Source organism: Arvicanthis niloticus, chromosome 19 (genome assembly GCF_011762505.2).
Source record: "Arvicanthis niloticus isolate mArvNil1 chromosome 19, mArvNil1.pat.X, whole genome shotgun sequence".
Classification (NCBI taxonomy): domain Eukaryota; kingdom Metazoa; phylum Chordata; class Mammalia; order Rodentia; family Muridae; genus Arvicanthis; species Arvicanthis niloticus.
The window spans coordinates 11,920,825-11,926,564 of NC_047676.1; the positions used below are offsets into that span (position 1 = coordinate 11,920,825).

The 5,740-nt window shown below is 49.6% G+C and overlaps 1 pseudogene; it reads left to right on the forward strand.

Moving 5' to 3' along the window:
• The first annotated feature begins 3,901 nt into the window (after positions 1-3,901).
• LOC117724006 (ferritin light chain 1-like) lies at positions 3,902-4,885 on the forward strand (annotated as a pseudogene).
• The last annotated feature ends 855 nt before the right edge of the window (positions 4,886-5,740 follow it).

The window sequence follows — 5,740 nt, forward strand, 5'->3', positions numbered from 1 at the left end:
TTAGTCTTCCAGTCTGAGCGGGGACACTGGGCTTACTTATCTTCACAGTCATGAGGTGGGAAGCGCTCCTCCCTGACTAGACTAAGGACACTTCCAAAGTGAGACACTCAGAACAGCTGTGCCCCCAGGGACACCTGAAGCTGTGACTGTGGCAGCAAAACCTCCTGGGCCATTGAGGAGCATCTGAAGTGATGGCAGCTGTCCACCTAGTGGCCTCTGGAAGTCAGGCAGTGTGTTTTGCAGCAGCCATGACAGCTGCTGCGGTTTCTGTGGCTAGAGAGAAGTCTCGAGGGATGGTCAGAGCTCAGAGTCTCCTGGGGCCGCCACAGCTTTGTGGGATGGTAAAACCATGCCAGGAAGCTTGGTAAGGTAGAGCAGGTTGAGACCCAGAGACTCGGTGGACACACACCTGAGGCTTAGGTGACTCCCCGCTCCCTACCAGATTCCTGGCCTGGAACATATGCCACACTCCCCACATAAGGAAATGTGACCTAGAGTCACATAGGCCCAGAACAGAGTTGTCCATGCTAGTGAGGTACTTAGAGGCCCTGACGGCTTAGCCAATAGTCTTCCCTTACCAGACATTCCTCTCTCGGGTCCACCCTGAGAAGTGGGCACTGTATGGTACACATCCATTTTCCACAATGAATTGCCACTAGACGATATGGATAAACAAAGACTGTCTCTTTCATCTACGGTGGCCATGGGGAACATCTTCGCCTACAGAGTCACAGCTAAATCTCATGTAAAAGGCCTCTCTGCGCTTCCAGCCTGCCTCCACCAAGCTAAGGACAATCACTTTGGAACAAGAGGGGGCCCCCTCCCCCACCACAACTAGCTCAGGCCTAGACACTGTCCCTAGCACCTGGGTCCCAACTCCATTCTCTGCTCTTCTGCAACTCCCAGAGGTGACTGGATATCCAAGAGTCTGAGAACACCCTTAACCCCAGCCTCACCGCGGGCCTGGGGAGCCCCGAATCAGGTCCGGCTTTCCCACATCTCAGACTGTGTTGGGGTCCACACTAGCCCCACGTTGGGGCGGCCAAAAAAATGTTGTGGCCCAAGCAAAATGTTGAGGCTCGGGCCGACCCACGTTTGGGCGGCCACTGTATCCGGGCCCAAGCTGCCGCTCCGGTCTGCGGGTCGGGGTTCAGCAAGAGAGAGAGAGTGAGGCCGGACTCGAAGAATGGAGACCAGACAGAATGTAATTCAATTCCGTTTATTCTTCAGTCTCCCTTCCTCTAAGTGTCTCCTAAAAGTGTCTACTTCTCTGTCTCCTCTGTCTGCTGTGTCTCCCTAATGTCTGCTGTGTCTGATTCTCTCTAGAGCCAAGTGTCTTCTACCTAATGTCAACTAATCTGTTTTCCTCCAAGTTGTACTGTTTCTGTCTTCTCTCTGCTATGTCTGGTTCTCTCCTCTGTGTCTCCCTAATGTCTGATGTGTCTGATTCTGATCTGTTCTGCCTCTGCCTTTTATATGTCTCACTTCTAAGCCACGCCTCTAAGTTACACCTTTAATCATGCCCTTAGGTCTTATCTCTAACTCTGATCTCTATACTTCTAAGTCATACTCTTAAGTCACACACCTTTAATCTCACACACCCAAGGTATCTAAACCAAGATTATCAGAGTGTGCTCAGCTGTTGTAGGCTATTGTAATCCAAGTCTCATGTCAGGGTATATGGCTCAAGATGGCTGCAAAGCTGATAGCCGCTTTCTGCTAAAAGTCGGCCCCCAACAAGACTGCACTTTCTCACCCCCAGAGCTGAGCTAGGTGCTTCCCTGAAGCCCCCAACCAGCTCACAGATGCATAGGATAAGCACAGTCAAACTCTAAAGTAGCTGCACCCTGAGGCCGGTGGAACACAGACCCACAACAGCTGACCTAGAAGACATTTGAAAGCATCACTCTGTCAGTCTGCTGGACTGTGGGAGAAGTGGCTGGTTGATTGACAGGGAGAGGACTTAGGGAGAATGGCCGTTTGATTGGCAGGGAGGCTGAAGTTGCCTCTTCTCTGATGGAACATCAGGAGCTGAGGCTGAACCAATCACAGCCAGGATGGATCTAGTCTCTGTCACTGCCTGACTGAGGTTAATCCCCTGTTTGAACTTCAAGGACATTTCTATGGTGACTGTGTGTGATAGCCATTCAAGCAATTAAGAAGCTCACGGTCATGCTCTGACAACTTCAGAATATCAAAGAGTAGGAAACACGTGTAACCAAGATCTGCCCATAAAGTTAACATCCTTCTCCAAGCAACGTCAACCCAGTACTTCAGCCCCAGCCATTGCCCTTACAGGATAATTCGAGCTCTGGAGGAATGTTGAATCTTCCTTCATCTATCTCACTTTCTTCAAGAACTGTGGTTGGGGACAGCAGTGGCCTAGAAAGCGAAAGGAGGGTCCTGTGGTCTAAGAAGAGCAGGCCCAAACTGTCTTCACTTCGGTGTGATCCATGTGAACGGAACTGTTCCTAAGTAAAGAGAAGCCCGCTGGTGTGCAGCAAAATGATTGATGACCAGGTTCTGCCCTGGCCAGGATTCAACAACCATACTTCCAGAGAGTGAGTGGAAAGGGAGCTGCTAAACTCCCCAGGGAAGATAGTCCTGGGTCTCGAGAAGGGCAAGGTATAGACATGAAGAATGTCCTGGTGAACAGAGTTGTCAGCCTGCATAGCATGTGGGGGATGAAGCGGCAAAGGGCTATATTGAACCCCATCGGGGCAGAGGAACTACTCTGCCACCCCTCAAACAATACTTGCTGCTCTGCCCAGGATGGCCAGCCCCTACCTAACAAATACACATGAATAGACCCCGCTCTGCATTTTATTATGTTTAGAGGGTGAGCCCCACAAACAGAAATGAGATCTTAAAATGAGCCTGTGGATGAATGGTCAAGCATCAGAGCCTAGGGACTGATCAGATCCTTTTAGGGGAAGGCAGTTGGCTGTGTGCAATGTATCAGTCAAGATCTTGGTGGTGGTGGTGGTGGTGGAAAATACGGCCCACCCAAGTTGCAGATATTGAGAGTTTAACAGAGTGCTGTTAAACTGTGGGTGGGACCATCAGGACTGAGTCCTTTATGTGTTCCAGGTCACTTATACAACATGAGTTCTGCTGAAGAGAGGAAGAACCAGTGAGGCTAACCCATTGGAGGAAGGAAGCTACGTCAATCAATCATAACATCTTCCCTCCTTAGCCCTCTGGCTATACACCCATTGGCAAAGTTAGCCAGAAGACAGGGACCTCATTGATTACAGTCCCTGGATTTGAACCTGCACACATGGCATAGAGAAGGTAGAGAGACCACCTAAGGGGCACCTGAGAAAGACGTAAATATGCACAAATATACCATTTATTTGAATGGCCAGGATCCAGAGTACTGAGAGTGGCAATCGGTGGCACGGGCGGTGGGGAAACAGGAGGTCTAGTTCAGATGAGACTGCAAAGAGCTTCAGCTTCTGTGCGACTCAGCCTGACCTCACTGCTCTCTACGAAACTAAGTAAGCGCTCGCCAGGGTCCAGCAAGCTTTCTCTCCAGCACTTGCCAGAGACAGCATCCACTCAGTGTGCACAGAAGCTTTAATCCACATGAACATTGACAAGAGCTTTATTCATAATTGCCCAAGTTTCAACCAGCCAAGATGTCCTCCAATAAGTAAACGTGAGACAGAAGAAGGAACCCGTCTTTCATGGGGCATGGAGCCAAAGACTAGCTCTTGAATCTCTTCCCTGACTGCGATTTCTGTCTGGGTAGAGAGAAATGACCAACTAATTGGTGGCAAATGAACTAATTGTGAACTATCCAAAACCAGAACATTCCTCAGCGTGAAAGGTAAATAAAGGTAAATAAGTACACAATGGACCCATAAATGACATGGAAGAAATTTAAATGCGTATTTCAACCAAAAGAAGCCAATCTCAGGAGCAGCGCTTTGGAGGTCCCGTGGATCTGTGTCTTGCTTCAACAGTGTTTGGACGGAACAGACCCGGGGACTCCCGCTTTGTTAGCTTCCAGCCGCCTTTCAATCTCTCCAGCCACAGCCTCCAGGACCATCTCCTCGCTGCCTTTGGCTCCTAGGACCAGCCAGCCCCGTCTCTTTGCGGTTAGCTCCAAACTCCGGATCAGCCATGACCTCTCAGATTCGTCAGAATTATTCCACCAAAGTGGAAGCTGCGGTGAACTGCCTGGTCAACTTGCACCTGCGGGCCTCCTACACTTACCTCTCTCTGGGCTTCTTTTTTGACCAGGATGACGTGGCTTTGGAGGGCGTAGGCCATTTCTTCCTCGAACTGGCCCGAACTGGCCGAGGAGAAGTGTGAGGGCGCCGAGCGTCTCCTAAAAGTTGCAGAACGATCATGGGGGCCGTGCACTCTTCCAGAATGTGCAGAAGCTATCTCAAGATGAATGGGGTAAAACCCAGGAGTCCATGGAAGCTGCCTTGGCCCTGGAGAAGAACCTGAACCAGGCCCTCTTGGATCTGCATGCCCTGGGATTTGCCCTTACAGACCCTCATCTCTGTGACTTCTTGGAAAGCCACTTCCTGGATAAGGAGGTGAAGCTCATCAAGAAGATGGGCAACCACCTGACCAACCTCCATAAGCTGGCAGGGCCACAACCAGCGCAGACTGGCGCGCTCCAGGCATCTCTGGGAGAGTATCTCTTTGAGCGCCTTACTCTCAAGCACGGCTAGGAAGCCTCTGCACCTTCAAGGGGCTCCCTCCTCGGCTCTGTACCAGCCCACCTCAGAACCTCCACCTGAATGAACCTCTCAAGCCACTAGGCAACTTTGTAACCGCCCTGGAGCCTCTCCCAAGTCTTGGACCAAGTGAAAATAAAGCTTTTTGAAACAGAAAAAAAAAAAAAAAAAGAAAGAAAGAAAAAGAAGCCAATCTCAAATAGCCATGAACTATATGATACTGCAAAAAGCAAAGTAAGCACAGGATTTTGAGGACTAGGAAGTTATTCTGTATGATCTATGATACTATAACTACAGACACATTTTATATTGTGCATTTATCAAAACCTCTTGGATATCCACCGCTGATAGTAGATCCTGAAGCGCAGTACTATTGGTGGGAATGGCACGTCTGCGTATGCCCACTGACTGACAAATGGAAGGCTCTGGGACAGGATGCTGACAGCAGGGGTGGGGGCTGTGCATGTAGGGGACAGACTAACACTCAGTACCCCCTGCTCAATTTTGCTGTTAGCCTGAACCTTTTATTTAAAGTCTACTTTTTAAAATGGTAGCATGAAGCCATGGCTCCTGGAAAAGGCAGACTGTGATTCAAAGCCAAATCCCTGTGTGTGATTCAAGCTCAGAATATTCAGTGGAGTGACAGGAGAGTTGAGGCTGAAGAAAGTGGGGAGGTGGGGGGGGGGGGAGGAGAGAGGAGAGAGAGCAAAGAATACGCCCAAGACACACTGTGTGAAATGTTTAAATTAAAAAAGAATACAAAGAGTTGTTGTTTGCTTGTCTTGTGATTCTTTGATTTTTCGAGACAGGGTTTCTCTGTGTAGCCCTGGCTGTCCTGCAACTCCTCTGTAGACCAATCTAGTCTCCAACTCAGAGATCTGCCCGCCTCTGCCTCCTGACTGCTGGGATTAAAGGCGTGCACCACCACCACCTCACTACAAAGATATTTTTACAAGATTAATGGATGAAGACAGTTGGTAGAGAAAGACTGGGAATCTGGGCCACAGTGAACAGAGCAGTGAACTCCAGAAGAATCCTGGGAT